Here is an 8223-nt window from a genome sequence, read left to right on the forward strand (position 1 = left end):
GAACAAGGTGTAAAATATTATATTTAACAGAAATAACAAAGAAGTTATCTGAATAATTAACTTAAAATTGTTAAAAACGCTTCGGAAACATACGCTGGCACTTGCACGGCGCAAAAGAGGGCGCCACGGCCTCGCAGACCGCAGGATTGCTCCTCCCGCCGGCGTTTCTCCGGCGCCTGATCAGCGCGCCGTGTGGCAACCACAGCTGCGTGGGACCTTTATAAGTCGTTCCGCGCTCATTCACGTTGATTTCTTAACTCTCTGAGTGGATCCCACCGAGCCAGAACACATCGAGCATCAACAAGCGTTGGCTCGCGAAAGACAGCGTCGACGCCAGGCAAATGGCGAGATGAAGGCACTTTAAGCAGCCGCCGCTCGACAAGCAAAGTGACAACAGCCATTTCCAATTCCCGTGCGCAACAGCAACACAACCATAGTAAAACAGCATTTATTCGTCGTCATACATTAGCGCACAGCACATAACGTTAAATTTTCACGACACCATACTACCCACATTGCAATAACAACAATGATAGCACCAATAACCATAACAACAGCACCGCTACAATAGCTGGGTGCCCGTGCTACGCCCTTCCGCAGGTTTGACAGTTCTCGAGCTGCATTTAGCGCAGGATTCAGTACAGCAATCGCTGCACAAGGACGACATTCCTTTTCCTAAGGTCGCGCACGGCGATATACGCCGTCATTAACCGAAACCAACGCGGCCAAGTTTATAGACTAATTTTTGCTGTCTTTTTGTTGCACCCGTGGTGCATACCGGCAACCACAGGCTGTGGTGAGCGGATATCTGCCACATGTGAAGGGGTGGACGGGTTTCATGGCGTACGCAGCAGGCATTACGCGTCATTGATTTGATGACCTGCGAATCATGTTCTTCATACGCTCATGTCCTTTTATGACACTTATTGTATATAGCGAGGTAAGGACGCTACCACTCGAGCACCCAGTCATCGGAGGCTAGGCGAATAGAAGAACAGATACATAGAAACGGCCAAACCGCATCTGGTTCGCTAACAAATGCTGCGCATTTATTAATGTTCGCTCTTATCGAAAGCATGTAGTCAACTAAGTGTCGTTTATTTCAAGAAGTTTTCTTTTTATTGTATTCTTGCAACTTGCTGCGAAAGCGCTTAGATGACTCCAAGCTTTGAAGCCTTGCTTCCGCGTCACTGCTGACTATTCTTCCCCTCAAACTGCACCGGTGTTTTCGGTTCATCTTCGAGTTCGATGGACAGCTAAAGGTCTCTAAGAAGGCCTTCATGTTTGACATTGGCACGTTGACCCTGCAGATAAACCGAAACGCAGGAGTGCATTATACTTTGAGAAGATATGAATGGCTTGAAGAGCTATCTGCATCGTTCGTGTCATTCCTGGCGATACATGAATAGGCTTGCAATGTCCGACAAAAGCAGCGCGAGCACTTAATTTCTGCAACTTTTGAGGCTTCGGTGGTGTTGACGCCGGCTCCGCGCACGAAGTGACGCTTGCAGGGCGGAATATTCATGGAGATGCGGATACGGACAACGGGCGCCAGTTAACGGTGAGTGTACTGCTTTCGTAGGCACTAATTATACAGCTTTAGCTGGGCGTATGCAGCAGCTCTGCGGAAGTTATCTGCCAGCCATTTCCAACAGCAGCCCGTGTCCGCGAGGCTGTTGCGGATGCCCAACTAAAGCTGTCGGTTAACGAGTTGCCACCGTTATGCGCGTTGCTGTACAAGCTCCCATAAAGTGAGCGATGCAAACAATTATCAAGGGTCATTTCTTGCTGATCGCGCGTTGTGTCTGCACTACTGAAGGTGCAAGATGTCGTTTTGAGATGCACTTTAGTCTACTTCATAATAACATTTCCATCGACCTTGAGTGTGCAGCGTGCTTCCGCGCGTGGGAACGTGAAAAAAAAAAGTCTGTGTACAGAAGGCTCAGACCCACTATATTGTCGCGGGTTATAAAACACAGGGGCTTTATTCAGAAAGGCGTACGGCGTGTCGTACAGCAAGATAGCGCTGAAGGCGTGCAGCCGCCAAGAACGTCTTCTTTTTCAGTCCTTTTTGCTGCGCCTCTCGAGCGCACCGGTTGTCTTCCTTGTCGTCGCCAGCGTATAGTCAGACACAAATATGGACGCGGCATTACCCTCCCTCCAGAGCGAGCATCGTCTCGATGCTCACGAAGTAGCAGTCGATGCGCAGTTAGCGAGTGGGTGGTCACATCACTCAGAAAAGTACGGCTTCATGCGTACCACGTGCACTGTCTCAGGCAGATGCTGGCGGCGCTTTGAACAAGAAGAGCCGTCGGCGACCATTTCGTACGTGACGTCGCTAAGGCGGCGCAGAACCTTGTAGGGTCCGAAGTAACGGCGCAGAAGTTTCTCCGAGAGGCCTCGCCGTCGTACAGAGAACCAAACCCAGACTCTTTCCCCGGGCTTAAAGGTGACGAATCGATGGCGGAGATTGTACCGTTGAGCGTCAAGTGCTTGCTGGCTAGTTATTCTGACGCGGGCAAGCTGTCTTGCTTCCTCGGCGCGCTCAGTGAAATCTGCGGCGTCCGTCTCTGAATCACAGTCATGAGGCAGCATAGCATCAAGCATCGTAGTTACGTCTCTGCCGTGAATTAGTGCAAACGGTGTCATTTTCGTTGTTTCCTGGCGTGCCGTATTATACGCGAATGTGACGTACGGCAAAATCCTGTCCCAATTCTTGTGTTCCACGTCGACGTACATGCAAAGCATGTCGGCGATAGTCTTGTTCAATCGTTCCGTAAGTCCATTTGTTTGGGGGTGATAAGCTGTCGTCTTCCTATGCGCTGTACCACTGAGCGTAAGCACAGTGCGCAACAGCTCGGCTGTAAACGCGGTACCTTTGTCTGTTATCACGACCGCGGGAGCACCATGTCTCAGCACGATGTTCTCAATGAAGAACCGGGCCGCTTCAGCTGCAGTGCCGCTCGGAATCGCCTTGGTCTCGGCGTATCGGGTGAGGTAGTCCGTCGCCACTATAACCCATTTGTTGCCGCTGTCCGATGTTGGAAATGGGCCCAAAAGGTCCATGCCAATTTGAGCGAACGGAGTTTCCGGTACTGGAACGGGATGTAATAGTCCAGCGGGTTTGACCGGTGGTACCTTGCGCCGCTGACAGTCAATGCATGTTCGGACGTAATGTTTCACCTCCACTGCTATTCTTGGCCAGTAGTATTTTTCTTTGATACGTGTCAATGTTCTTGTGAAACCGAGGTGGCCTGACGTGGCTTCGTCATGACAGGCTTGCAAAATTTCTTTGCGGAGGATTTCCGGAACTACCAGCTGATAGCTTTTGCCTGTTGATGAGAAATTCTTCTTATAGAGAATTCCGTTACGCAAGCAGAATGCTGATAAATTTCTCGAAAACACTCTCGGCGCATTCGTGGCTCGTCCATTCAAGAAGTCGATTAGTGAGTTGAGCTCCGGATCGTCTTGCTGTTGCCGGGAGATGACAGCCGCATCGACAACTCCTAAAAAGCCTGCGCATTCATCATCCTCTGGGCTCGGTGGTTTAATCGGTGATCTTGACAGGCAATCGGCATCTAAGTGCTGCCTTCCCGACTTGTAGACTACGGTCATGTCGTACCCTTGAATCCGTAAGCTCCAGCGTGCCAAACGTCCAGACGGGTCTTTCATGTTGGTCAACCAACACAGGGAGTGGTGGTCGCTTACCACTTGGAACGCGCGGCCATATAAATACGGGCGAAACTTTGCAACTGCCCAAACGACAGCCAGACACTCCTTCTCAGTTGTTGAGTAGTTGGACTCAGCACGGGACAAGGTTCTACTAGCGTAGGCAACTACTCTCTCCGCACCATCTTGGCACTGAACAAGAACAGCGCCGAGGCCCACATTGCTGGCGTCTGTATGGATGGCTGTTGGTGCATCCTCATCGAAGTGAGCGAGTACGGGCGGAGTTTGTAGACGATGCCGCAACTCGTTGAACGACGCTTCTTGCTCTTCGCCCCATAGAAACGCAACATCTTCCCTTTTGAGGCGGGTGAGTGGAGAGGCGATGTGCGCAAAGTCCGCTATAAATCGCCGGTAATAGGCACAAAGACCCAGGAAATGTCGGACCGCCTTCTTATCTACAGGCCTTGCGAACTTTTCGACGGCTGCAGTTTTATCTGGGTCAGGCTTAACACCTTCCTGACTGACCACATGCCCCAGGAACTGAAGTTCTTCGAAGCCGAAGTGGCATTTTTCTGGTTTCAATGTGAGTCCTGCGGACCGTATGGCTTGAAGGACAGACAGCAGCCATTTTAGATGTTCTTCAAACGTGGCCGAAAAAACTATCACGTCGTCAAGGTACACAAGACACGTTTTCCATTTCAGACCGGATAGAACGGTATCCATGAGCCTTTGAAATGTGGCCGGGGCCGAGCATAAACCGAAAGGGAGGACTTTGAATTCATAAAGCCCGTCAGGCGTCACGAATGCGGTCTTTTCTCGGTCACGCTCATCTACTTCTATTTGCCAGTATCCACTTTTAAGGTCCATTGACGAGAAGTAGCGCGCATGCCGTAGCCTGTCCAAAGAGTCGTCGATCCGTGGCAGCGGATAAACATCTTTCTTGGTAACGTTGTTGAGCTTACGATAATCGATGCAGAAACGCAAGCTGCCATCTTTCTTTTTCACGAGTACCACCGGTGATGCCCAGGGGCTTTTTGATGGTTGGATCACATCATCCTCTAGCATCTTCTTGACCTGCTGCTGTATGACCTCACGTTCTTTCTGAGCGACGCGATATGGGTTCTGTCGGATGGGTCTTGCTGTCTCTTCCGTGATTATACGGTGTTTAGTCAGCGGCGTTTGACCCACTCGTGACGTCGAGGAAAAGCAGTCCTTGAACCGGCCAAGAAGTTCCATAAGACGACATCTTTCAGTGGGCGTTAACCTTGGGCCGATGTCGACATCTGGTGCCTGCGGTGCTGTACGAGCCGTTGCTTCCCCTTGCATAGCAAGGCAGTCGTAAGAGTAGTCGAGTTCCTCGAGGTATGGCACAGCAGTGCCTTTACCAATGTGCCGGCGCTCGTTCGTAAAATTGGTAAGTAGCACCTCCGTACGGCCATCAACTAAGCTGACGATGCCGCGAGCGATGGCAACACCTTGACGGAAGAGAAGGGCAGTTACACTTTCGGCTATGGCGTCTTCATTACACTGCACGCTGCAACTGACGGAAACAAGACTACATGACAGCGGCGGCACGCAGACGTCCTCGTCTACCACACGTAACGCCCTGGGATCTTGGTCTGCGTCCGAGGTCACGGGATTGTCAGAGGCAAATGTTATCACGCCTTCACGTATGTTGACAACGGCGCCGTACTCCCTTAAGAAGTCCATTCCTAGTATCAGAGGTTTGCAGCACTCCGGTAGGATCACGAATGAGGCTACAAAAGCTCTATTCCCGATCGTGAGTCTTGCTGTACATTTGCCTGAAGGCGTCATTACCTGGCCTCCAGCATTTCGAATATAAGGGCCCGTCCATTCCGTTCTGACTTTCTTGAGTTCGCCTGCCAGTCGCTCACTTATAATAGAAAAGTCTGCGCCAGTGTCGACTAAGGCCGTCACTTCAAGCCCATCAATTGTCACGGTGAGGTCGGCAGTCACAGTTTTCTCGGCGTAATCTTCTTGTTCGTCGTTCTCATGTTTCGGCAACAATGGGGGATTTTCGGCAATTCGAGGACCTGCAACCTTCCCCCCAGAGGTCGCTGCTTTCAGTTTCCCCGCCGTGGGCTGGGAGACCGACCTCTAACGGCGTCAGCAAAACTACGGCGGCTCGGTGAGGCAAAACGAGCCGGGGATGGTGAGCGCGTCCGGAAGGTAGCGGAGCTCTCCTGCCGGCCAGCCAGGTCGTCGTCGATGGGCGCGCGGCTTTCACAAAACTGTCGGCGCGTAGCGGCAGGTGCACTTCCGCGGTACCCAGCTAGACGATGGGGGCAAAAACGGTAAATGTGCCCTGGCTCTCCACAATTGTAGCATAGTGGCCGACGATCCGGAGTGCGCCATATATCCGTCTTACGCAGTTGAGGTCGCCTTATGGGATCCTGCTGGGCCCAGGCTGCAACAGGTGACGGTTGGCGGTACTGCGGCGCGGGCATGGGCAACGGTCGACGAACAGCGTCTGCACAGCTGTATGCGTCCGGCTGGTACGATAGTTCTGGAGCCAATGGACAACGTACAGCGTCACGTCATGCGTTGGGCTGGTACGACGCATCAGGGTATTGCTCTGGAGAGGCAAACGCTTGCCGAAGTTCCTGGCGGACGACTTCAGCGACGGAGGCAACCGTGAACTCCTGCTGCTGCGGCGCTTGCGACGGCGATGTGCACCTCGCGTTCTCCTTTGCAATCTCCTCGCGCACGATCTGCCGAATGAGTAAGCGTAGAGAGCACTCATCGGTCGCAGTGAGTGCTGCGGCACCTGCAGGTGCGCCGGTGGCTCGGCGATCGCATTGATGGTACCGTTGCTGCAGCGCCCGCTCTATTGCGGTGGCTTCCCTGATAAACTCGTCGACTGTTGTCGGCGGATTGCGCACGAGACCAACAAACAGCTGTTCTCTGACGCCCCTCATGAGATGGCTTAGCTTCTTAGCCTCGGACATGTTGGGGTCAGCGCGGTGGAACAAACGCACCATATCCTCGGCAAACATGGCGACGCCTTCATGTAGCTGTTGAATGCGTGACTCAAGAAGGCGTTGTGCGTTTTCACGTCGGTCTGCGTTGCCGAAGGCAGCGCGTAACCGACGGCAAAACTCGTCCCATGTTGTCAGAGTTGCCTCGCGGTTTATGAACCACGTCTTTGCACCGTCTTCAAGGGCAAAGTATACGTGAAAGAGCTTCTCGTCGGGGCTCCAGTGGTTCCACTTCGCTACCCGTTCAAACTCCTCAAGCCAGTCTTCCGCATCTTCGTTCGGGCGGCCGTGAAATGGTTCGGGAATCCGAAGATTCTGGACCGTTACCTGCGTAGGGCTCCTTGAAAACGCCATTTCTTGAGCAGGGGTGGCTGTCGGCAGCGGGGGTCCTTGTAAAAGGCCAAATTCTGGTCTCAGACCTTGCAGGCGACGGCTTGAGCGGTGTACAGGCGTCTCCACGCGTGGCGGTCTCGTGGGGCTGGATGCAGGGCTGCTCACAGGAGTACCGATCATGAGGCGATGGTACCCAGCTCCTCCACCAGTGTCGCGGGTTATAAAACACAGGGGCTTTATTCAGAAAGGCGTACGGCGTGTCGTACAGCAAGATAGCGCTGAAGGCGTGCAGCCGCCAAGAACGTCTTCTTTTTCAGTCCTTTTTGCTGCGCCTCTCGAGCGCACCGGTTGTCTTCCTTGTCGTCGCCAGCGTATAGTCAGACACAAATATGGACGCGGCAATATATAATGGTTTTTGTTGGCTTAAAGACGGTAGCTTGAGGTGCAGATATAGTACGGTGGCTTCCAGAACGTATGCGGTAGTCATTCAAGTTGGACACGTTTCGCCGGTAAGGCGAAAATGCTAGATTTTCGACGGCGCCCGTTGTTGCGGCCGTCGCTGTGCACTTTTTTCCTTCCTTTCTGTTTGCTGTTTTCATGGTTTGCAAACATCTGCGATGACTCTATAACGGAATCAAGTGAGTGTACGTGATTGTGGGAGTTATGTGTGCTAATTCTAGCTTATGACATGTCTGATCTCTACGTAGGCGGCGTCCGCACGCGCTGGGTGTCGTTCGGGCCCTCGTACTCGCATGTGTTTATCTGAGTATGGGTTACGTTTGTAAAACATGCGGTCAGTAACCGCTCACGGCGTGCCCCTGACTCCCGGAGGATGTGTTTGGGTGTCGGGGTAAGCCGGCGCAAAAGCGTGTTTATTCTGAAAACAAATTTTGAAGCGATTTCTCAGAAAAAAAGTGCTTTCATTCGTGTATAGCCAGTGCCAATTGCGAGACGAGGTTCCCGCTGCCTTTTACGTGAAAATTTGTTTTCGTTCCTTCATTGTGTCTATGTGAACCACTTATTTTGTAGGTTTTGCAGACCATTACTGCAGTTTCATTTTCTCATCATAATATCACGTTCTGCTTTGCAGATACCGTTGTTCATGGTGCTCACGCTGAACAGGAGCGACAACCTAGCAAGCCACAAGCCTGAGACCTCCAGCCGTCACCACTTTTTGATTTATTCTTAATCATAAGGAATAAAGATTGAAACATGATGCCCA

The sequence above is a fragment of the Rhipicephalus sanguineus genome, chromosome 11, assembly GCF_013339695.2.
Source record: "Rhipicephalus sanguineus isolate Rsan-2018 chromosome 11, BIME_Rsan_1.4, whole genome shotgun sequence".
Classification (NCBI taxonomy): Eukaryota; Metazoa; Arthropoda; class Arachnida; order Ixodida; family Ixodidae; genus Rhipicephalus; species Rhipicephalus sanguineus.